The sequence below is a fragment of the Heloderma suspectum genome, chromosome 7 (assembly GCF_057233095.1).
Source record: "Heloderma suspectum isolate Gila_16-S chromosome 7, 16-S_ref, whole genome shotgun sequence".
NCBI classification, from domain to species: Eukaryota; Metazoa; Chordata; class Lepidosauria; order Squamata; family Helodermatidae; genus Heloderma; species Heloderma suspectum.
In genome coordinates, this window is record NC_139464.1 from 106,909,337 (window position 1) to 106,934,339 (window position 25,003).

The 25,003-nt window shown below is 42.5% G+C and overlaps 1 protein-coding gene across 4 annotated transcripts in view; it reads left to right on the forward strand.

Moving 5' to 3' along the window:
• Positions 1-25,003, forward strand: part of PHTF2 (putative homeodomain transcription factor 2) — an 89,851-nt gene that overhangs the window by 6,374 nt on the left and 58,474 nt on the right. The window contains exon 1 of one of the 4 annotated variants that reach the window (XM_084811525.1): positions 13,428-13,518. The exons of the other annotated variants lie outside the window; for them this stretch is intronic. The gene's annotated coding sequence lies outside the window, so the exon portion shown is untranslated. Of the gene's footprint in view, positions 1-13,427; positions 13,519-25,003 lie in introns of those variants that run through there. 4 annotated transcript variants of the gene reach the window in all.

The following is a 25,003-nucleotide window of genomic DNA, read 5'->3' on the forward strand; positions in this document are numbered from 1 at the left end:
TCTCCCTTGTAGACCGTGGGAATGCTGTAGACATCATATACCTCGACTTCAGCAAAGCTTTCGACAAAGTGCCCCATGATATCCTGATGAGCAAACTTGCTCGAAGTGGGCTAGATGAAACAACGATCATGTGGATCCACAGTTGGCTACAGAATCGGACTCAAAGAGTGCTTATCAATGGGACCTTCTCAAGCTGGGGAGAGGTAACGAGTGGGGTACCGCAGGGCTCAGTCCTGGGCCCAGTGCTCTTCAACATTTTTATTAATGACTTGGAGGAGGAGGTGCAGGGAATGCTGATCAAATTTGCAGATGACACAAAATTGGGAGGGATAGCTAATACTTTGGAAGACAGAAACAAAATTCAAAGTGATCTGGATAGACTGGAGTGCTGGGCAGAAAACAACAGAATGGCATTTAATAGGGACAAATGCCAAGTTCTGCACCTAGGAAAAAGAAACCAAATGCACAGTTACAAGATGGGGGATACGTGGCTCAACCACACTACGAGCGAGAAGGATCTTGGAATTGTCGTCGATCACAAGCTGAATATGAGCCAACAATGTGATGTGGCTGCAAAAAAGGCAAATGCTATTTTGGGCTGCATTCATAGAAGCATCGCTTCCAAATCCCGGGAAGTACTAGTTCCCCTCTACTCAGCACTGGTTAGGCCTCATCTGGAGTACTGTGTCCAGTTCTGGGCACCACACTTTAAGAAGGATGCAGACAAGCTGGAGAGGGTTCAAAGGAGAGCAACAAAGATGATCAGGGGACTGGAAACAAAGCCCTATGAAGAGAGACTGAAAGAACTGGGCATGTTTAGCCTTGAGAAGAGAAGACTGAGGGGAGATATGATAGCACTCTTCAAGTACTTGAAAGGGTGTCACAGAGAAGAAGGCCAGGATCTCTTCTTGATCATCCCAGAGTGCAGGACACGGAATAATGGGCTCAAGTTACAGGAAGCCAGATTCCGGCTGAACATCAGGAAAAACTTCCTGAGTGTCAGAGCAATACGGCAATGGAACCAATTACCTGGGGAGGTGGTGGGCTCTCCCACACTGGAGGCCTTTAAGACGAGGCTGGACAGCCATTTGTCAGGGATGCTCTGACTTGGATTCCTGCATTGAGCAGGGGGTTGGACTCGATGGCCTTGTAGGCCCCTTCCAACCCTACTATTCTATGATTCTATGATTCTATATATAATGCTGTATGCAAAACTACAGTATGAGTGGTGCTGCCTACTCCATCCCTCACTGACCAGAACACCTCTTCACTTGCAGTCCAACTTTCCATTCTTGGTCAGCGAGGGAGGAGGCAGGAAAGGGATGTCCCAAAGCAGTGTCCTTTCATGGGTGGGCCAGACTGCATATGTTACAATAGTTGCAGGACTCTATATCCAAAGGTTGCTTCTGCAGAAGCAAACTTGTGTTTTTTGTAATGGCAGATGAACATGGAAAGTGACACTCATGTTGGTGCTCTACAAATGTCTTCTGAAGGCATGTAGATCCATAGTGCCACGGCCTTGTTTCCTGTGTGTGCCTAAAGTATATGTGGTGTGCTCTGTGCACATCAAGCTTGTGCTGCTGCTTTAAGATGAATGGTCATTCCTGAACCTGGTGAAACGTAGAGATAACCTTAGGTATGTACCCTGGGTCATGTTTCAACACTACTAAGTTCGGCAGAAAAGAGCAGAGCTCTTTTCATACTGACAAAACTCCTAGCTCCCAGACCCCTCTGGTGGAAGTCAGGAAGGTGACCTTCCGCAAGAGTTCCTTAATAGGAATAGAAGGAAGGGGCTTGAATAGCAGATCCTTGAGAGTTCCAGCACCAGTGGATGATCCCATGATGGAAACCTATGGATCATAGGTGGAGAGGGAATGGCTGTACCCAGAGGTAACGTTTGACTTGGGGATGGCTTCCCATGTGTTTTAAGGGCACTGTTTATGGCTACCACCTGCTTTATCAAAGTTGCTGGTGCAAGTCCATTGTTTGAGGTGGCTTGAATAAAAAAAAATTGGACACAGGAATCTTATCAGCAAATGCTTTCAGAGCAGGTTGTTTGTATCATCTTTGGGACACCTTCCACGCCATAACAAAGAAGTTTGCCATGGAATCTCTGCAGAATGCCAGAATCATATTTGCCATTTTTTTCTGACAACCCTGCTCTACAAGTTGTCCGCTCTCAACCTCCAGATGCAGAGTTGGATCCTGGTGAAGAATTAGACCCTGAGATATGAAATCCAGTCAGATTGAAAGTTTCTAGGGTGGGCTCACACTGAGGTCTGTCAAGTCTGAAAACCAGGGCTTCCTGGATCAACGTGGAGGTATCATTGCCATCTCTGTCTTGGTCATACTAATCTAGTACAGTGACCCTGAAGAGAAGGGAATGCATAGAAGCCCAGTGACCACCCTGAACACAGAGCATCCATGACCTCTGCCTCCGGTTCTTGGTATCAAGAAATGTACCTCTCCACTTTCCTGTTTGTCCCTGTGGCAAGGAAGTCAAGAACAGGGACAACTCCCTGATTGGCTATGAGATAGAATATCTGTGGATGCAGTGTCTGCTTGCCTTGATTCACCTTCTCTCTGCTCAGCCGATCTGCCTTTACAAAGGCTACGCAGGCCCAAATATTCAACAGTATAGATTCACCCTTTTGTAGGCAAAGTGGATCCCTTTTATTTATTTAAATTGTTTTTTGTTAGTGTGTGTGTGTGTGTGTGTTTCCAATGAGGCATAGAACCTAACAAGTACTTTATTTTATTATTACATTTCTATACCACCCAGTAGCCAAACTTTACTGCATTGCAGGTTCACCTGAATGCCTGCAGAAAATAAAAAATGAATGCAATGGTTAGGTAAAAATACAGGTTTAGAATTCATTCCCTGTAGACATCAGCAAGTCAATAGGGAGACATGGAAACATCATGTATTAACAGCAATTGCTTCCAGATACTTTCGAATTATCTGTAGAGCTTCTGGAGAAGGGGAACATAACTACATTATCTCAAAAGATCTATAGAGCTAGAGGATTCTCTTGCTCCAGAAGCAGCAAGTCTTTTCCTCCCTCAGTAGGACCTGAACCCATGTCCCAAGGGGAGCTGTGGTATCTCCTCTCTGCAGGTCTCCTGCCAAGGGAGCTATATGGATGCAATTCATATAGGGAATTTTCTCCTTCAGGGAATTTCCATGAGATTGCTCCATTTTCCTTGTGTTAAAAGTAAAAAATTTCTCTTGGAGACTTGATCAATAAACTTGAATCCAAGGAAATATTGTGTTCTTCAAAGAACATAAAATAAATGTTTTGCCTTGAACCTAGCCCATGGAGGAAGAGTTACAGATATCAACCACAGTGAGTTTTAGACAATAACTTCCTTGAATGCCTTAAAATCACCCAATTGTATGTGTGGAGAAAACTTCTCCAACTAGTTTAAACTTTAAACCCCTCTTCCATAGTGGTAGAATACTGTAATCCTAATAGAGATTTGTGAACTTCCTATAATCCCTGCTACCTCAAGGGTCATAAGGAACTAGTGAAGTGCTTGGAAAACTTCTCCTTTTATCTAGAGAAGAGAGGAAGAAGCTGTTGCTTGTCCTTGATTCTATTATAACAACATCAATACTCTCCAAAGGGAGTACTTGCCAAGAAAGGAGTAAAAACAAATCAACTTCAGACTTGAAGTATACATTCTGTATTTTATAAGCAGTACATTTAGTCCAGTCATATCTGCTAACAGGATGCAGGCAGAAAAATGTATAGGGATAAATCTTGTACCTATCATGACAGGCTGGAGCCTTTGCTACCTTGCCTGAAGTTTGCAGTGAATCAAGTTCTGCTGAGGTGTATGTTTCAGGAGTTTCTTAGGTCAAAGGCTTGAAACTCTGGTAGCAGGAAATGTGGCCATGCCATCTTAATGGCTAAGGCTGAGTTTTATCCACATCTTTGGAACCAGAATGCCAGGGTCCAGTGTAGCTATAGAGCCATCCACAAGGGGAGTCCTTTAACTTCTCATAGGGCCTATGTCCCAGCTTCTGCCAACTAGGGGTGCACGAAAGCCACTTACCTGGTCTCGCAGCTTGCTTCGCGGTGGGCGGGAGGCGCTTCGCTGCTCCCCCCGAAGTTCAGGCCGGGGGGGGAGGCTTCCCTCCTCGCCCGGCCGAAATTCAGGCCGGTGGGGAGGCTTCCCGCCTTGCCCGGCCGAAATTCAGGCCGGGGAGGAGGCGCCTCGCCTTGCCCGGCTGCGAAATAAAAAGTAAAAAAAAACAAAACACCCCCGTGATAGGCTACGTGACGATTAACATAGCCTATCATGGCTGACTTTGCAAATCTAGCCGTGATAGGCTACGTGACGATTAACGTAGCCTATCACGGGGGCTTTTTTTTAACTTTTATTGGAATGGCGGCGGTGGCAGCCGGTCGAAAGACCGGCTGCCACCTCTGCCCCTGTCGAAGACCTGCCAAACCGCCGCCGGGACCCGCCGCCGGGAGGGACATTCGGGAAAGGTAAGTCCCATCCCGGGGGGGGGGGGTGCGGAGAATTTCTCCCCGAAACTACTTCGGGGGGCCGAACACATTGGCATTCGGCCCCCCGAAGTTTCAGGGAGAAATTCTCCCCCATCCCTACTGCCAACCTAGCAGTTTGAAAGCAAGAAATTGCAAGTAGATAAATAGGTATCGCCTCAGCGAGAAAGGTAACAGCGTTCCGTGCACCTCGGTGTTCAGTCATGCCGGCCAGGATCAAAGTAGACATGACATTAAGACTGCAATTCTATGCATGCCTAGTCAGAAGTAAGCCCTGCTGAGCTCAATGAGGCTTACTCCCAGGCAGGTGTGCATAGGATTACAGCTTACAGGTTTTTTTGCATTTAATATACATGGTTTCTGCAGGCACTTAGAATACAGAACAACTTTGCTATACCATTATGTGGTATTTTGTAAGCCTTCTGGAGTGTTTACTGCTGTGTAATAGATGTCAGTATTAAGAAAATGCAGTAATACTTCTGGGGAGAAACTACTCTTTGGCTATTTATAATGTGAAATAAAGGTGTCTTGAATACATAAGAAAGCAATGCATTTGATAGCTTATACCACTGATAGAAGTGTTACGATTTTAAAACAGTATGCTAAAAGTTGTATAGAGAGCAAATCAGTGGGATCATTATGTTACAGAAAACTAATGCCACTCGTACCAATGAGAATATTCCTTATTCATCCATAGAATCTCAAATGTACAGATATATTCTGTAGAAGCAAATTGCCTTGATATTGGGTACAGTACATAGTGCGGAGGCTGTGTTTCTGTAAAAACTAGACATTTTACTGATGGCACTTAATAAAAGCTGACACAAAAAGAAAAAGCTACCGAATCTTAAATGTAGTCAGAATATTTAGAAAGAGCTTCTGTTTCTTCGTCCTGCTATTTCACCATCTTGGTGTTTTTCCTTTTGGGGGTTCCCTCCTTTTTGGAATTCAATATTTTAGTTTTACTAGTTAAGGATTTATGAGTGTAATAGACTTCAAATATCTGTAACATTTATACTCAAGTCCCTTCTCAACTTTTTTCTCTTCTTGCTCGCTCTCTCTTGATGCTATTGGGTGCTCTGGTGTCACAGTGGGGCTCTTGTGAGTGAGATCCAAACTAGATATGACATTAATTTTATGAATGCAATTAACATGCCTGCATTCTGAAATGTAAATAGCAGCTGTGAGGAAGTCTTCCCCCCACTCCTTCCCTTCTTCTATGTTGATAAGCACTCAGCAGGCTTTTAGTAGTCCAAGACTAGGAGCCTTTTCCATGTGGTAGAGAACTAGCTAGACACATAAGCAGTGTATTGCAAAACTCTGCAACAGCAACGAGATGGTAGTTTTCTGTATTCTTTGATGTTTCTTTTTGGTACAGCAGAATATTGAAACGTACTAGAGCAGCAGGTAACTTTCAAGTTCCTATTGGCTTGGATAGGCTTAATTTTGAAGGCATTGTGGCAGAATATTTCTGTGATAGGTATGTATAGGGAAAATGGTTCCCTTTTCCCACTTTTCTTCTCTTTAAAAAGTGTGTTTAGATTCTTAAATTTTTAGATAGGTTTATATTTTAGGTCCTAAGGAATCCTCTGCCACTATTAGAGTTCCACAAATTGACCATTTGCTACTGCCACCAATTATTTTGGAATATTTTTAAATATCCTGGTAGCTTGGCATGAGAGGCTTAGGAGTGAGATGAGCACCAATACTAGAGACAGTATAAAATATTAAACAGGTTGCTTAGTCAGAGGTTTTATATACACAAGGGGATAGAGTATTAAATGTACTTAAATGTACTTTAAATTAAATATCCTTAATAATAAGCTTAAATGTACTTACATTAAATATCCTTGGTTACAGCATCTTACAAGAGACTCTTCCCTGCTAATAAGCTCTCAGTAGGCTTCCCCACAGATCCAATTCCCCTAAACTCTACCCCCAACCAATCTCTTCCTTTGGCTTTTGGGATGATGAATCTGTATTGGGGATCACTTGCTGAAGCTCCCTCTGGCCAGACCTTTGACTGAATTCCCCTGGTGCTGGGCTGTGTTGTCTGCCTGAAGTATCACCACCTCACAAGCCTGGCCGCCTGCTCCTTCCATAGCCACCAGCTCTGGATTTCAGGTCTGCTCCCAGAAGAGTTCCCTCAGTTGAGTTTTTGTTTTCTCAGGTCTGAGCACTGCTTCCTTCAGCTAACCACCATTAACTCCCATCACCAGTCATCTACTCTCTGACTGTCCCCCACCATGTCTGACAGATTTCACATTGACCTTTTAAAAATCTTCTGGCCAGTCATGTTCCTTATGGAACATTTAGCTGCCAGTCATCATTGTTGACCCACCTGATAAATTGAAATAAAGGTAACCTCCCCCTCGACATTTTAAACAGCCAAAAGCCTCCCTTCATAAGTCGTCATAACCAATGCAACCACAACTGTTTAAGGCTCCATACACAGTAACAAAGCTAGGCCGCTGGCTTACTCAGATACATTATAGCTTCACAGAGGTCGCACAAAGTATTTAAATATAACAAAACAAACAGTTATATATACAGCATATCTCCACAGTATGGTTTTGAGTGAGTAAGTTTTTGCAGAATTGTTTATAGTTCTGTTCTGTCTGTTTAAAAACAAAGAACGGAACATATTTAAGGAATTGTTACTCTATTACAGTTTGGATGCTCTGGTTTATGGGTAACTTTAAAATGTGACTTGAAGACTGACACCATAAATGAGCACACTTCTGATATTCTCAACGTAGGCTGAAGAAGTGCCTTGTCCCTTTTTTCCTCAATGGGAATTCAAAGAAGAAGAAACGTTTCATGGTTTTCAAACAAACCATGGACAACAATAAACTGTATGGCCACAGCTAACTATGCATTCAACAACCCATAGTTAGCTGTTACAGGCAAACTGGGTTAGTTCTTTTCGTAAGATGGAAAAATTATGTTATTTTGTAAGTAGCTAGTTACAAATATTCTTGAGAACTGAGCAAGGTGCAGAACTTGGCATGTTAGAGGACATAAAAAGAAGAGTGTAAGAATATAAGCTCAATGAATTACCCTAGTTTGATAACATAATTATACATTGTGGGGACAGGCTTTAATCTTGGCTCAGCTGATGATTTGCCAGTCCTTAGTCCCATTATCAAGCCAATCATAATAAATATAGTACATGATCTTTTGTACATGACCCGTATTTAATATCTTTGGCCTCAAAAGGCAAATGCTGTCCCATAGCATTTATATGTAGATGGTCTTTAACTCAATGTCTTAGATAACGGGGTATACATTTTATTGAGGGTCATGTATGTAGCATTTAATGCTTTACTCTTAAGAAGTTTTTATTAGTCCGATTTTATTTTGAATTGGGCTATTCTTTTAAAAGAAAACAAGCATTAGAAATAAAATACTATTTCAGTTAAGTCACTGCTTTTATACATCCTGGCTTGTATCCAAAATTGTGTGATACAATGGGGCTTTTCTGGCCCTCCTCCCCATTGCAGCACTCTGCCCCCCCAAAGGCTTCTGTGGAAGGTAAGGGTGCCCTCTGAGATGGGATGGACAGATGCAGAGGGGAGGAGGAGGCAGGAAAGTTGTATTGCATGATCATTCTGCTCATGCAACCCTGTATGCACCTCTCTATATTTTATGCATTTTTATCTATATAAGCACCATGTTTTCCCTGAATGTTCAGAAAAAAATGTGAAATAATTGCTTTGAATCCATCATATGTTAATAAAAGTGGGTAAACTACATGAGGTTCTGTGAGAGAAGGATGTGAATGTAGTAAAGAGAATTGAATTTTCAGAACTGTGTAAATCAGATGAAGTTATACATTTTGTCCTCATAAAGAAAACTTTGAAATCTAGAAGTGTTAAAATGTAACTGTACAGATGTGTAACTGTACTTGCATTTAATGAGTATAAATTCAAGGACTTTCAATGGTGGTTCTTTACGAAGCAATGTATGCTTCCATCTTAACTGATGTAATTTATATATGCATGTAGTTCGGTTTCACTGTATTCCATTATTTCTTAAAATAAATAACAGGAAGAGGAAACACAATTTTAATTTTTGTGTGTGCACTGCAACAGAAGTTGGCGTTTTAGTGAATGAGCAATATGGATGAGACTTGAGTGTTTATTAGTTATTTTATGTTGTTGTTATACAAATGCTGAATTGCTTAATTATATGAAGTATGCTATTAATAGGTTTCCATTGGTCTACACATGAAAAATATTTAAATGTTGTGTATGCCTGTGTATTTGTAATTTTATATGTTGTTAGAGTGAAGTTCACATCCACGTGGAGTTGGTGTGAAAAGTCATATTGACTTTAATAGTTGTGGCATGCACCGTTGCAGTCCAGTCCTAAGCATGCTTGGTCCGTGCAAGCTTCACTGAGCTCAGTGGAATATATTCACTGGTCGTAACTGCTAGCTGTAATCTTATTCTCTAAAAGGTGGCTTCACAAATTACCATCTTATATGATGTATAGAGTGTGTGTGTGTGTGTGTGTATGTGTAAATAAAATAAAAAGAATGACCCGAAGAAAAGGGATTTGTCTCTATTGCAGATAGGCAAGAAATTTAACAGACACAGGATGAGATGAAAATGTATGTAGGCAGTCACATTCATAAACAGGAAACCATAGAAATATAGATACCACTTGAAGTGAAGCACAAAGTGGGTTGTTCTAATCCAGTGAAGATTTATAAAGTTATGTTTCATACTGACAAAAGAGAAGATCAAAACATAAGATTTAGTGGTAATTTTAAGAAGTGCAATGATCAGGCAAAGACATTCATAGAATACTATCATAGAATAGTAGGATTGGAAGGGGCCTATAAGACCACCGAGTCCAACCCCCTGGGATCCAACATTGAGTTGGATCCTGATTTAGATGCATGCAACTGGGCTGGTGTAAGCAGAATTCCCTGCAGCCCCCTGAAAATGCTACAGAGAAGTTCAGAAGACCCTTCTGAATGGGATACGTTATGGGTCATGTGGATGGGAGGATCCCCCCAAGTCAGGCAGAGGTATGTTCAGTGAGCAGTGCTTCTGGCTGGTTTTTTTAGGGATCCCCCCCTCCCCCTGCACCACAGACTACCACATTCAGCAGGATTCCCTGAACTCTGTGTAGCATTGGAGGGTGAGGAGGAGCTGAAGAGGCTGCCATGGAGACAAGGGGCAGTGAAGTCTGCTTCCATCAACTGCACATGCCTAAATCTGGATCCAATCCAGTGAATTCAGTAGATAATAGGTTAGCAGTATATGTGGCCCCAGGTGTGCACTGTGTAGCTCCCATGCCTCTGAATTCCTCTTCTCCCCCACTGATCAATATCTAGTTCCATCCATGCTGGTAATGGCTTTACAAAAGCAGTAATGCCACTTGGGATCCCTAGGAGGGAGAGGAGGCTAGAGCCTCTACCTGCCTGATGACCCAGAAGTAGCTGTCATAGCTGCTTCCATGCCACTAATGGAGATATGGTAGCAGTACTGCCAGCCAGGGAGTGCTAGGAGGAGAAGGTGACTTTAGCCTTCTCCACCTCTCAGTGACCCAAAGTGGCAGGCATTGCTGTTTCTCAGCTGCTAAGGGTAGTGTGGAAGTAGCGGTGCTAGTCAGGCTTGCTATGGGTTAGGTGGCTTTAGCAGCCTCCCTCCTATCCCAGTAATCTTGCTTGCAGGATCACTGGGATGGGGGCAAGGTTAAAGCCTCCCCAACCCACCCTGTGTGTGTGCGTGCATGCGTGCGAGTGCGTGGCCACCAGGGCCTCTGCTGAGACACTGGTGTGCCCCTCAGGGCCATAAAGGTTGTGCACTCCTTGTCTCAAGTAGAAATATCTTCAGCACTAGCATCCATACATCTTGTAGTTAGACGTCCAATTAGGTATAGGCAGTCATCTAGCCTGAGTGACACTTTCTTTTGACAGTATAATTAAGTTGGAGGTTATTATTGTGCCATTTTATACACATTAAAATACTATATAAAAAGATGGCAGCTGTGAGATAAATAACTGGGTCCTAACTGCTTTATTAACGTATTTTTAAACTGCCCTTCATCCCCCTGGATACCAGGGTAGTTTGATTAAGAGAGTGATCAAAATTGTCATAAATAGATTGGGATCTGACTTCAGCATGTTTGACTGATACTTAATAAACAAATCTTTAAAAAATTTGCCATGTTAACTTTATGTGCTGAAAAAATATCTCAAATGTTTCTCCAATAGCCAAAAATATTTGAACTGAAATATTTGATTAGGAAAAAAAGTTCAGTGAAGCTTAAATGTTTTCAGACAAATTGGAAATTGCTTTTATTATAATGTGAAGTACTTGTAAATAGAGATGTAAAATTTCTGGAAATTTTGAGGTCATGGGGGGAAAAACATTTTTTTTTTCCGGGGAGTTTCAGGGAAAAATGGAAATTTGGGGGTAAATGGAAAAATAAGCAGTACTTTTTTTTAGTGCTCTTTACAGATCTAAGGTGACTTTGTTGCTTTAAGACAGCCTTCCCCAACCTGGTACCCTCCAGATATTTTGGACTTCAGCACCCATCAGCCTCAGGCAGCATGGCCAATGGTCAGAAATACTGGTTATTGTAGTCCAAAACATCTGGAGGGTGCCAGGTTGAGGAGGGCTGTTTTAGGAACATAACACAGCTTTTTTGTTTCTAAAATTATTTTGTGTATAACTTGGTTTGATCATAAATGATCATATTTTAAAACTTTTAAAAGTAAACCCAGTTAGTAAATTTGTAATTATTGTCTGAATAATTAAACTTTTAAATTTAATGTACCAGACATGATAGTTTTATGAGCAAACCAAGACATACATAACATATTTTAAGTTCCCGATTAATGTCTGATCAGAGGGAACATCAGCAAGTACTCCCTGAAACATCTGAATCATCCTAGAAGCAGGAAGAACTGGAGTCAGAGGAAGACTGGTGTTCCACATCTGTTCCTATTTGTAAGGAAGTCTAGGGAAATTCCTAAACCTGTTCCTGTTTGTGGGATGGAGCTTAAAGAAATCCAATCTGAAGGAAAAGCTATTGAAATTTTATTTAGCCGTGAAAGACTGCACTTAGGAATGGTAAGCAATCATATTTAATTTAGGAACCTTTAAGCAGTCTCAAGGTATTATTTGAAAAATGATGTTTTATTCACTTTTGTAAATAATTTCCATGAATGACCATCTTATTTTTTGTTCATCTTGAAAAGTTGACTCTAGTGCTAGCGTAAACCCCACTCCTATGCCATAGGAACCAGGCTACTGAGTTCCTTTTAGGTAGAGAGCGTTTATTCTGTGGCAGCAGTTTATTTTTTTTAAATAGCTGAGGCAGCATTTCCTAGTGGTGAGATCTAATTGAGAATTTTATCAAAAACTGTGGCAGTGAGTGCTATAGACTCAAAGGTAATAAAAAAGAGAAACATGGGTGGGATAAACTACTTGCTGTTCTCTTGCATCTGGTGACAGCAGCTGAATGAAGTCCATTGTTTTTTTCACATGTAGGTTTTAGATTAGTACTACATTAATTGACTGCTGCAGCATCTAACCAGAACAAGCCCGGAAACACAGGACTCTATAGAACAAAACCCAAACTGTCATGAATGCACAATGGTGACTCTACTCACATATTGGGAAACTAAGCATAAATGTCTATCAGTAAAAGATACTTTAGATGAATAATTTTTATAAGGAATGAAATAAATAACTATGCTGGGAATCTTACAGAGAGGATTAAATTTTTTTTCCCCCTATGTCTTCATTATTTCCAGACATTTTACATCTCTTGTCTTTCTGTAAAAGTGCTCTTATTACCTATTTTTTAGAAAACATTTTTGGGGGAGTAAAGCCTGGGTAACAATCTATAAACTCCTTGCCTTAAATTCTAAAAGAAAATACTTCATAATCCAAAGCCGTTCCATTTTTCCAATTTTTCAGAAAAAAGCAAGTCCTCAGGAAAAAACATTTTTGTCCAAATTTTTCCATTTTTTTTCCAGGGCCTCACATCTCTACTTGTAAATATTTTAAGATATGACAACTTGGTAGTATATACTTACAGTGGTTACATTTTAAAGGAAAAAATGAAGGTCATGAAAAGTGTTAACAGGGAGCAATCCTGACTTCAGCCAAGCTTCTGGAAGCTGTGTAAGTGCTGGTCTGCTGGTGGAGAAGGAGGTATGCAGGTGGGATGATATGCTGTTAAAAGTCTCATAGCTTGCCATTGGAAAGTGCTGCCAGCTGTTCTGTTGATGAAGCAGGGCAAAATGGGGTAGGGGTGGCATGTGGGTAGCAGTAGGAGTGCACGAAAGTCCCTTACCTGTCCTCGAAGCTTTTTGCGGTGGGGGGGAGGCGCTTCGCTGCTCCCCCCGCGAAGTTCAGGCCGGGGGGGGGGAGGCTTCCTGCCTCGCCCGGCCGAAATTCAGGCCGGGGGGGAGGCGCCTTGCCCGGCCGTGAACTAAAAAGTTGAAAAAAACCAAAACAAACGCCCTCGTGATAGGCTACGTGACGATTAACGTAGCCTATCACGGCTAGATCTGCAAAGTCAGCCGTGATAGGCTACGTAAATCGTCACGTAGCCTATCACGGGTGACTTAAAAAAAAAAAAAACCGCGTACGCAAATGGCGGCCCCCATAGGGAGCCGCCATTCGTGTTCCTTATTTGGTCGCTGTAGTCTATGTAAATCTTTACGTAGACTACGGCGAAAATAAGGGCAACGCATTATCCGTACGCGCTTTTTTTTTTTTTTAAGTCACCCGTGATAGGCTACGTGATGATTTACGTAGCCTATCACGGCTGACTTTGCAAATCTAGCCGTGATAGGCTACATTAATCGTCACGTAGCCTATCACGGGGGCGTTTTTTTCTTTTTTTCTTTTATTGGAATGGCGGCGGCGGCCGCCGGTCGAAAGACTGGCTGCCGCTGCCGCTCCCACCCCGGACGAAGACCCGCCGAACCGCCGGCCGGACCCGCCGCCGGGAGGGACATTCGCCAAAGGTAAGTCCCGTCCCGGGGGGGGTGCAGGGGGGTGCGGAGAATTTCTCCCCGAAACTTGTTCGGGGGGCCGAACATGTTGGCGCTCGGCCCCCCGAAGTTTCGGGGAGAAATTCTCCGCCATCCCTAGGTAGCAGGCATGAAGAGGCCACATCCAAAGCTTTTTTGTTTCCCTGACATGCCCACAGTAATGGCAAGATTCTACACTAGCCCTGGAGCTGGCATAGTTAATTCCTTCCACCTGACCTCCGTACCTCTTGCCCTGCCTGCAATGAAAAGTCAGGGCAATGGATGTGGCGATTTTTCAGCCAGCCAATTCCCCCCACCCACCCCTGCTCCAACTGTAGATGAAAGGTGTGATTCCTCTGTAACTTGCTTCCTAGGGGTAGCCACCTGAAAAGGTAATTACTGCTTTGAAAGTGATTGAACTAACTAGTATCCATTCATTATTAGTAATAGGTTTTATGAAACAATACATTTTTCCAAATTGAACCCCTCCCCATCACTAGCCAAGGATACTCATTGTTGTGCTTAATTGTTTTTATACAGTAACTGATGGGTAAGTTTAAGTTAGATCACTATAAGGATTACTTCAACTGAACTACTCAAAACAACAGTAGAAGTCATAATATTAGTGGTAATCATTGACATTGTTCCAGCTCTAGGTATGTGTTCTGTGCGAGTAAATAGTCCCAGATGGGGATGCGTGTTCCCGCTTGCATCATACATCCATTGAGTATTACAGTGGACATCTGCAACAGCTGCATGTCTACATTTTCCATGTTGGATTGGGCAATTATCTAGCAACAATCAAATTACTAGGATTTTAAATATTAATTAGAAAATCAGATTGTACACTGGAAGACTGCTTTTGAAGGGGGTGGGAAGGAAAAGCACTAGGAAAAAGCTTGTCGGTGTTAACTTTCTCATAAAAAGATTTAATATGTATTTTCCATTTCCTTTCAAGTATTCATATAAATAATTTGGGCTATAATCCTATAAACAGTTACCTGGAAGTAAGCGTCATTAAATGTAGTAGGGCTAGTATACATGCATGAGATTGTTGTGTGTGTGTGTGTGTGTGTGTGTGTGTGTGTGTGTGTGTTTAAGCTTGCAGAAAACTACAGAATGTGCCCAACATGCATACTGCCTCTGTTGTTGTTGTTGTTCAGTCGTTCAGTCGTGTCCGACTCTTCGTGACCCCATGGACCATAGCACGCCAGGCCTTCCTGTCCTGTGCTCTCTCCCGGAGCGTGCTCAAGTTCATATTCATTGCATCCGTGATGCTATCTAGCCATCTCATCCTCTGCCGTCCCCTTCTCCTTTTGCCTTCAGTCTTTCCCAGCATCAGGGTCTTTTCCAGGGAGTTTTCTCTTCGCATTAGGTGGCCAAAATATTGGAGCTTCAGCTTCATTATCTGTCCTTCCAATGAGCAGTCAGGGTTGATTTCCTTTAGGATGGACTGATTTGACCTCCTTGCAGTCCAGTGGACTCGTAAGAGTCTTCTCCAGCACCACAGTTCGAAAGCATCAATTCTTCGGCGCTCAGCCTTCCTTATAGTCCAGCTCTCACAGCCATACATTACTACTGGGAAAACCATAGCTTTGATTAGACGGACCTTTGTCGGCAAGGTGATGTCTCTGCTTCTTACTATGCTGTCTAGGTTGGCCATAGCTTTCCTCCCAAGGAGCAAGCGTCTTTTAATTTCATGGCTACAGTCACCGTCTGCGGTGATCTTGGAGCCCAAGAAAGTAAAATCTGTCACTGCTTCCATTTCTTCCCCTTCTATATGCCAGGAAGTGATGGGGCCAGATGCCATGATCTTCGTTTTTTTAATGTTGAGTTTCAAACCAGCTTTTGCACTCTCCTCTTTCACCCTCAACAAGAGGCTCTTGAGATCCTCTTCGCTTTCTGCCATTAGGGTGGTATCGTCTGCATATCTGAGGTTGTTGATAATTCTCCCAGCAATCTTAATTCCGACCTCTGATTCATCCAACCCAGCATTTCTCATGATGTACTCTGCATATAAGTTAAATAAGCAGGGTGACAATATGCAGCCTTGTCGTACTCCTTTCCCAATTTTGAACCACTTGGTTGTTCCATGTCTGGTTCTTACTGTTGCTTCTTGACCCTCGTACAGGTTTCTCAGGAGACAGGTAAGGTGGTCTGGTACTCCCATCACTTTAAGAATTTGCCACAGTTTGTTGTGATCCACACAATCAAAGGCTTTAGCGTAGTCAATGAAGCAGAAATAGACGTTTTTCTGGAATTCTCTTGCTTTCTCCATGATGCAGCGAATGTTGGCGATTTGATCTCTAGTTCCTCTGCCTCTTCTAAATCCAGCTTGTACTTCCGGTAGTTCTCGGTTCGCATACTGCTGAAGCCTAGCTTGTAGGATTTTGAGCATCACCTTGCTGGCATGTGAAATGAGCGCAATGGTGCGGTAGTTTGAACACTCTTTGGCGTTGCCCTTCTTTGGAATTGGAATGTAAACTGACCTTTTCCAGTCTTGTGGCCACTGTTGAGTGTTCCAGATTTGTTGGCATATTGAATGCAGCACTTTAACAGCATCATGTTTTAGGATTTTAAATAGCTCGGCTGGAATACTGTCATCTCCGCTAGCTTTGTTGTTACTAATGCTTCCTAAGGCCCACTTGACTTCACTCTCGAGGATGTCCGGCTCAAGTTCAGTGAGCGCACTATCATGGCTATCAGGGACATTCAGATACTGCCTCTACAATCTATAAATTATACTGTCATTTTAATGCAGCCCGGTTTATCCTTTATCCCAGCCTAAACAAAGATGATAGTAAATCTTAAAGCCATTTGAAACTACAGAAGAAACATTATTTTAATTTTTAAAGACTAGCTAAGTATTTGAGTGTGTTGGAATCATTTATTAAATGAGGTTTTAGTCTTCAAATTGCTAATCTGAAGTTTTTGATGGCACAACTTTTTGAGATAATGCCATGCTATATTAAAACCCTTCTAGGCAGATTGTTATCTTCTCAATTTGGGTCATGGATTGCCCAATACCACAGGTTTTAGATTTTTTTTACCGTTTTTTGTGTAAACTGCAGAACTGTGCCTGTTGTGCTTTTACAGATGCAGATTCTGCATCAAGAAAAATCATATTTCATGACTAGAATAAATTATTCCAAGTTCTGTAAGATTTATTTTGCAAGGAATAGTACTAAGCAATATGCTCTTCCTCTGAGCACTGAATGTCATGGGGTCTTAACATCTTCTATCAAGAAATGCAAATCTTTTTGCACACTTAGGCACCAGCAAGATTTCTAGGAGCCTGATTGGAAGGGGGAGATTGCAATCTCATCATGCCAGTAATGATGAACAATCCTGTTATCACTATTTTGTCCTGGGATCCCACACACTGCTCTGCCTTTTTGCCACTACCCAAGTTATCTCAATACTGTCATTGCCCAGTCTCTGCATTTTCTTCAGCTGCTGCTGGTATTGAGTTGGTTTAGGAAGACTAAGGGAAGAAAAGGAGGTGGTGATGGCAGGTTGCCTTTTTCTGTGTAAGAGAGTACTATCAGCCAGACTGCACTGGAAGTATGATGAAGCTGAGAAACTAACTGACCTGGGAAATGCACATAATAAAAGAAGGCAGTGGCCAAGTTCAACACCCAGCAGTACACACGGGAGGGGGAAAAAACAAGCCACCTGCTCTCTTCAGTAACCTGCTACTAGTTTCCAGGCCCATAAACAAAACAATGGCAACAGTTGCGATACTGACCAGTGCCAAAATTCTTTTATGCACACAACTGTTTTTGATATAATTACTAGTAGACTACTGTATGTAGTAGCATTTTGGTGTTGGCCAGTTTTGCAGGGTTATTAATGGTTTATTAGGTTTTTTTCATTTTTCAGTAGGATACAAATAGTAAAAATTTCCCCCTTCCCACCCTCCCCTCCAGATGTCCCCTCCCCTCTTCACGTAATCCTGCATTTATAGAGTATTATGGATGCCTGGATTTTTGCATTCTTGCTTATGTATAATTCTGACAGCCCCTAGAGCCAGTCCTTTTTGCTTTGTCTGCTCTGCTTCTGGTGCTTATATGGTAGCATTAGGTGGACACTTTAATTGACTTTTTACTTATATCAGTTATTGTCAGTATAATGCCTATTCTAATCTAAAATCAGCACAATACCCATTCTAAACTGTATTGAGCGCTGATGAACTTTGGGCCAGCTTTTTCGCAATAGAAAGAGTGGGCCAGCACAACACTGGGTTGGTATTGATAGAATGCCTTCTCCCATGCTTTGTGCAATTTTGAAGTCCTGTTCCATGTTCATCAGGAGTCTACCAGGAGCCAAGCCTTCTTGGCGGTGGTGCTGATGTTGTTGAATGCCCTCCCTAGAGAGGTCTGCCTAGCTCCAGTACTAGCCAGGTGACCTGTGAAAATCTGACTTTTCTAGAAGGCTTTTGGTGCTGGCTGATGCTATTTCTGGGGGGTTATTTTGGTTTCTGTATTTCTGAGTTTTTTAATCTATTTTATATTATGTTGGGTTCACTTGTTTTCTATTTTGATTTTGTAATGCTGCTGCTATGTTTTGTTTTAAATTTTGTTTGCAAAGTGCTGTGAGTTTATTTTATAAAGAATGGTGGGTATGCCTTTGAAAAAAATAAATAAATACCAGGTCTGTTTGTAACCAGGATTTCCCTCAACCCTTCTACTCGCCCTTCTCTTGTACTCCAGGAATGGACAGAAGGTTCAGAAAGATCTGTGATACAGATACACTGTTAATGCATTCTGTCAGTCGTTGTTTTCTCCTGGGGTGAGGGACAGTATAATGCTGAGCTTCAAAGTGAACATATTACTAAGGCTGATTTGTACCTGTGCTTTGTATCGGTTAGTTGTGGATTGTCTCCCCCACCCCTTCCCCCAATATACTACTTCTCCATACAGTCCACACAGTTTTCTTTGGTTGTAGATTGACTGAACACTGTGATGGCACAAAAATGGATCTAGATGCAGGCTATGTAAAAGGTATAATTATAATTTCTGTATAATGTGGGGATGGGATCCTGTTGTGCACAGCAGTACTGTTTTCATATGTTCAAAATATCATAATCTACTTCCTGATGTCAGAACAATTGCAGCAATTATAAGTGGCATCTCAGTAGCCCTTGAAGAATTAACTTATTTGGGAATGTGATTTTTCTCCTGTGTGCCACTTTGCTAAGCTTTGCTTTGCTAACTAGATGAATTAGACCATATAAAAACAATTTGATGAGTGATTAAATGAAATCTCAAAATGTATAAGGTTGACTGCCTGATTGATTTATATAAATATTTTAAAACCACCCTTAATTAAAGACCATGGTGGTCATATACCATAAAATACAGTCATTTCTTTTTAAAAGGAGTATCCCCAAACGACACATCTGCTCTCTCAGGGGAAATGCAACCTTGTCTAAGATGGGCTGCACACCCAATCCCTGGACAAATAATAGTCTACTCACAGGGTCTTCATCTTGTCAGGATTCAGCTTCAATTTATTTGCCCTCTAGAGACATGTTCAGCACCTGCATAGCTGCACCTGACTCAGTTGACATAGAGAAATAAAGCTGGGTGTTATTAGCATATTGAAGATAGCCCACTCCAAATCCCCTGATGATCTAACTCAGCAGCTTCATATAGATGTTAAAAAGCACAGGGAATTAGATGGAACCTTATGGGACCCCCCCAGCACAAGTGTCATGGGGTCCACCAAAAAGTTATCTTCTGGAACTGATCCTGTAGACAGGAGTGGAAGCATTTCACCATGCCTCCTACTCCCAATACACAGAGTTGATCCAGCAAGTTATCATGGATGGTATCAAAAGGCACTGAGAGATTAAGGAGAATCAACAGGGTCACACTCCTCTAGTTGCTCTTCTGACCCAGTTCATCCATAAAGCCAAACAAGGCTGTTTCAGTATCAAAATCAGGCCTAAACCCAGATTGAAGTGGGTCAAGATAATTTCTTCAATCCGAAAGCACCTGGAGTTGAGCCATGACAGCCTTCTACAAGATCTTGCTCCCAAAAGGGATATTAGCAACTGGGTGGTGTAAGGGTAGCAGGAGGTCGTGACTCTGTCAGCCACTCCTTTCTGCTGTCACCACCTCCTCAGGGCTCCTTACAGCTGTGTCTAGGAGGAACTCCCTCAGATACCCAAACACTCACAGCCATTTATTCTGGTCTGGTAGCCAGACCCAACCACAAGAATTAACAGCACGGAATATTGAGGTAGAAAGTTTATTTACAAGTTAAGGGTAAGGGAAATGGGAAGAGTAACAGAAAGAAATACAGGAAAAATACCCAAGAACCAGTCCCTTGCTTGGGAACCCGATATAAGTAAAACAATAAAGCTACTTGGCTAACTGCCTACTCCTAAGTAGGATCCCTTGTCTCATGCTAGCAACCAAGAGACCTCCACCAAAAGCGGATGAAAGACCAAAGGACAGGTGATTCCCCCCAAGCTTTATACCAGCTTCACCCCAGCTTTCCAATTTTGTCCCCCTCTCTTCTTTAAGGGAGGAGGTGGGAAATTCACACCTCGCTGGCTGAGTCCAGTCTCCTGGCAGGCCAAAATAGTTTATGGCCTTGAATCGCGATAAGGATTCTTGCTGGTGCCAATGGCCTTGAGAAAGTCCAGGCTCCCTTCCTCCCAGGTGCCCCAAGGTTGCAAATCCTCCTTGCCAGATCCCACTAGGCTCAGTTATAAAACAATAAAATCCTATCTAAAAGAAATGCCATCTTCTGTTAACACTTAGCTCTCTGTCTCGGGAACATGACCAAAGCAGGGCAGTCTACCTTGCTATTCTTTATGGCTGGTAATTTCCAAGATCTCCTGTGTCCAAAGAGGGTTTCTTGGGTGGCCACACAACTGTCTCTTTCAAGGTGGCTGAGGCCCCCCTTTCTCATAAAGAGACATTAATTACCACCTAGACCCACTCAGTCAATCCCCGTTGGCTAGCTGTTAATATCCAAGATGGGCAAAGACTGAGAATTCACATGGTTGGCCACATCTGTCCAAACACTTTGTCCCCATCCTCAGCCCGCATCAATTGAAAACAATCCCATACTGCCAAACTAGGCAGGCTTCTGAGCTAGTAATGTGTTTTTTCTGGAAAACAAAATTTTCTGAAAAAAATATCCTCTGCAAATTAGGATAATTGGCATTGGAAAATGTTCAGTTTGCATTGGCAATGTTTTGGATTCCCTAGAGTGATCTAATTTGGCATCCTTATTTTACTTGTATTTGGTGAACAACAAAGATAAAAAAACATACCCCGTGCTAATTTTTGTTCCAATACAAGTATTCCACCTGAATACACCACCACCAATACACCACCTGAAATATTGGAATGGAAAAAAATTAAAGTACATTTAATGTGATTTAAATATGGTATAGTGGCTAGAGTGTTGGACTGGAACTCAGGAGATCCGGGTTCTAATCTCCATTCAGCCATGAAGCTCACTGGGTGACATTGGGCCAGTCACTGACTCTCAGCCTAAACTAAACTATCTCACAGGATTGTTGTGAAGATAAATTGGAGAGAAGGACTGCCTTAGCTCCTTTGCAAGAGGAAAAAACGTGGGATATAATTGTAACAATCAATAAAATAATAAATATGTAGGGCTTTGTATTGAAATAGTTGTAAAAATTCAGAATTCTTTGGGATTATTAATTATTAATCGGACTGCAGGACTAAGACACAGGATTAAGACTGCAGTTGGGCACTCATCTGGTTACCTCTGTCAAGCCAAGCCTTCACTGCAAGCAGCCAGTCATGCAGCTGCTGAGATACATACACTACAGCTCTCCGCTCTCTCAGCTGGCCAGGTCACAGGATGCCCCGAGTGGGGGCAGCCGTGATGCATCACAGCTTCCCCCAGCAGTGGTATCCTATTACTGCTGCTTTTCCATTTTTTCTCTCTAGATAGAGATTGTGGGAAAGCATCCATGTGCACATCCAGTCCAGCCTATCCTAGTCCCCCCCCCCCACTCTGCTTCTTCTATCTTCAAGAACAGATGAGTATCATCACATACATATCACCATGGAAATATAGCTCAATGCAAATGGCAGTTGCCTATTCCAGAAGATATGGAAGGAGCTGTGAGAACTGCTACCTCAGCCCTATATACTGGAAGCACAGTTGAGTTCTAATTATAGCTATCTTTCTTGATTCCTTCCATATGAGAGATATTAATAACTTCCTGAGTAATAAGAGTTTAGATGCAGCACAATCCAATATTGCTTTAAGTTTTCACTTGAAGAAATTTTTTATATTACAATATATCATCTGGGTATTTGTATATTACTGTCTTATCTCAATGCTTTTGATGAGCACCTGAACAAGTAGAAATCTGAGAAATTCAGGGTGTGGTTTTCAGATCCTCCCTAGCCCCTTCTGATTCCCTGGATGGCATGTTTTCAATTTTAAATTATACTGGATCGTGGAGTGTCCTGTCATTTTCAGATCTTTATGCTGCTGTCCTAGCGAGGCCAAAGTTACATCCTACTGCTCCTGGCTACTTTTTGCCAGGTGGGTGTGGCCTACCTTGTGTTCTTGCTCCTTTTAGTCAACTGTGTTGGGGAGCTGGGCACCTGATAACATAAAACTAATTGTCTCCCTCCACCTCCTTGATAGTATCTTTGAAGATGGCTCTTTAAAAGCATCCAGGAAAAAGAAAATTCTAATAGAAGTCTTGGAGAAGGCAACTTCAGTTTCTTCTTGACTGTCAACATGCTTCATCCTGTTCCTCCAACACAGCAGCTGGTGGCCCTGGCTGGAGTCCTGAGTTTACAAGTGAGATAGAGATGCTGTCCAGCTAGGAGGGAAAGCTAGCACTGAAGCCAAGGTTGCAGGACATGATTGCTAAAAAGGCAGGGGAGCTGTCCACAAGAAGCTGAGTAGGACAAGTGTTGCTCCAGTTAAGCAGCAGATGAGGTTTCTTCCAGCAGATCTTGCAGCCCTCCCCTTCCTTGTACGTCAGTGGAGGCCATGATCCTGAAAGTGCAGGACTTGTTTTCAGGAGCAGAGCTTTGTGAAGGAAGGCCTCATGCTGCCTGGCAAGTGTTTTGCCAGAGTAGTGGCTTCTATCTGAGTTTGCTACCATCTTTGTTCTTGTAGTCCAGGAGGTGATTATGGGGTTCTTGTGGCATAAGGGATGTCCAGATATGTAGCAGGGGGTTATATGCGAGAGTCCCTGAATTCAGCACGGTCCAAGGGTGGGATGTTCATTATAGTGTCTGCAGGCCCCAATAGTGGGAGACTAACCTTTTCTGAGCACTCCATGTACTTGGATGGATGGAGGACTTCTCTTCTGAGGAGGCCCCACCTGACTAAGGGACCTGGCAAGTCCTGACATTCTGTGGCTTCCTCACTTTGAAACATTCAAGATATGCTTCAAGTGGTCATGCTTGGAATTTGCACTTCCTCTGTTTCTATAACTGAAGCCAGAATTATGGTAGGTGTGACTTCAAGGCTTCTGAGATACCATTACAGCTTAGCCTATTGCTAGGGCGGGCTTGAAAGTTAGCAAGTGAAGTAATAGCTATCATATAGCCATATTAGTTGATATTAGTAAAGATAACAAAGAGTCCTGTATTCCCTAGAGTAACAAATTGGTTCTGGTATACATGTTTGTTAAGGTGCCAGAGGGAACCTGTGTGTATTATCAATGTGTACCTTGGTCTGTCTTCTGAATTTCTTGTGACCTGTTCTGGCAAATGTGGAAAATGTTATTTAAGGGACAAATATACATGTTCTGTGCTTTAATTTGACATCATCCAATCATATTGTGTCAACCATGGCAAGTGTGTAATGGAGAATTTATATTACAGAGGATCAGTGCCTACTGTCTTTAATCTTCACAGGCTTTTATTTCACTAGGTAATTTTTTTAAAGAAAATATTTGTTGTTCAGTCGTTCAGTCGTGTCCGACTCTTCGTGACCCCATGGACCATAGCACGCCAGGCCTTCCTGTCCTGCGCTGTCTCCCGGAGCGTGCTCAAGTTCATATTCATTGCATCCGTGATGCTATCTAGCCATCTCATCCTCTGCCGTCCCCTTCTCCTTTGGCCTTCAGTCTTTCCCAGCATCAGGGTCTTTTCCAGGGAGTTTTCTCTTTGCATTAGGTGGCCAAAATATTGGAGCTTCAGCTTCATTATCTGTCCTTCCAATGAGCAGTCAGGGTTGATTTCCTTTAGGATGGACTGATTTGACCTCCTTGCAGTCCAGGGGACTCGTAAGAGTCTTCTCCAGCACCACAGTTCGAAAGCATCAATTCTTCGGCGCTCAGCCTTCCTTATAGTCCAGCTCTCACAGCCATACATTACTACTGGGAAAACCATAGCTTTGATTAGACGGACCTTTGTCGGCAAGGTGATGTCTCTGCTTCTTACTATGCTGTCTAGGTTGGCCAGAGCTTTCCTCCCAAGGAGCAAGCGTCTTTTAATTTCATGGCTACAGTCACCGTCTGTGGTGATCTTGGAGCCCAAGAAAGTAAAATCTGTCACTGCTTCCATTTCTTTCCCTTTGATATGCCAGGAAGTGATGGGGCCAGATGCCATGATCTTCGTTTTTTTAATGTTGAGTTTCAAACCAGCTTTTGCACTCTCCTCTTTCACCCTCAACAAGAGGCTCTTGAGATCCTCTTCGCTTTCTGCCATTAGGGTGGTATCGTCTGCATATCGGAGGTTGTTGATAATTCTCCCGGCAATCTTAATTCCGACCTCTGATTCATCCAATCCGGCATTTCTCATGATGTACTCTGCATATAAGTTAAATAAGCAGGGCGACAATATGCAGCCTTGTCGTACTCCTTTCCCAATTTTGAACCACTTGGTTGTTCCATGTCTGGTTCTTACTGTTGCTTCTTGACCCTCGTACAGGTTTCTCAGGAGACAGGTAAGGTGGTCTGGTACTCCCATCACTTTAAGAATTTGCCAGAGTTTGTTGTGATCCACACAATCAAAGGCTTTAGCGTAGTCAATGAAGCAGAAATAGACGTTTTTCTGGAATTCTCTTGCTTTCTCCATGATCCAGCGAAAGTTGGCGATTTGATCTCTAGTTCCTCTGCCTCTTCGAAACCCAGCTTGTACTTCCGGTAGTTCTTGGTTCGCATACTGCTGAAGCCTAGCTTGTAGGATTTTGAGCATCACCTTGCTGGCATGTGAAATGAGCGCAATTGTGCGGTAGTTTGAACACTCTTTGGCGTTGCCCTTCTTTGGAATTGGAATGTAAACTGACCTTTTCCAGTCTTGTGGCCACTGTTGAGTGTTCCAGATTTGTTGGCATATTGAATGCAGCACTTTAACAGCATCATCTTTTAGGATTTTAAATAGCTCGGCTGGAAGACTGTCATCTCCGCTAGCTTTGTTGTTACTAATGCTTCCTAAGGCCCACTTGACTTCACTCTCTAGGATGTCCGGCTCAAGTTCAGTGACCGCACTATCATGGCTATCAGGGA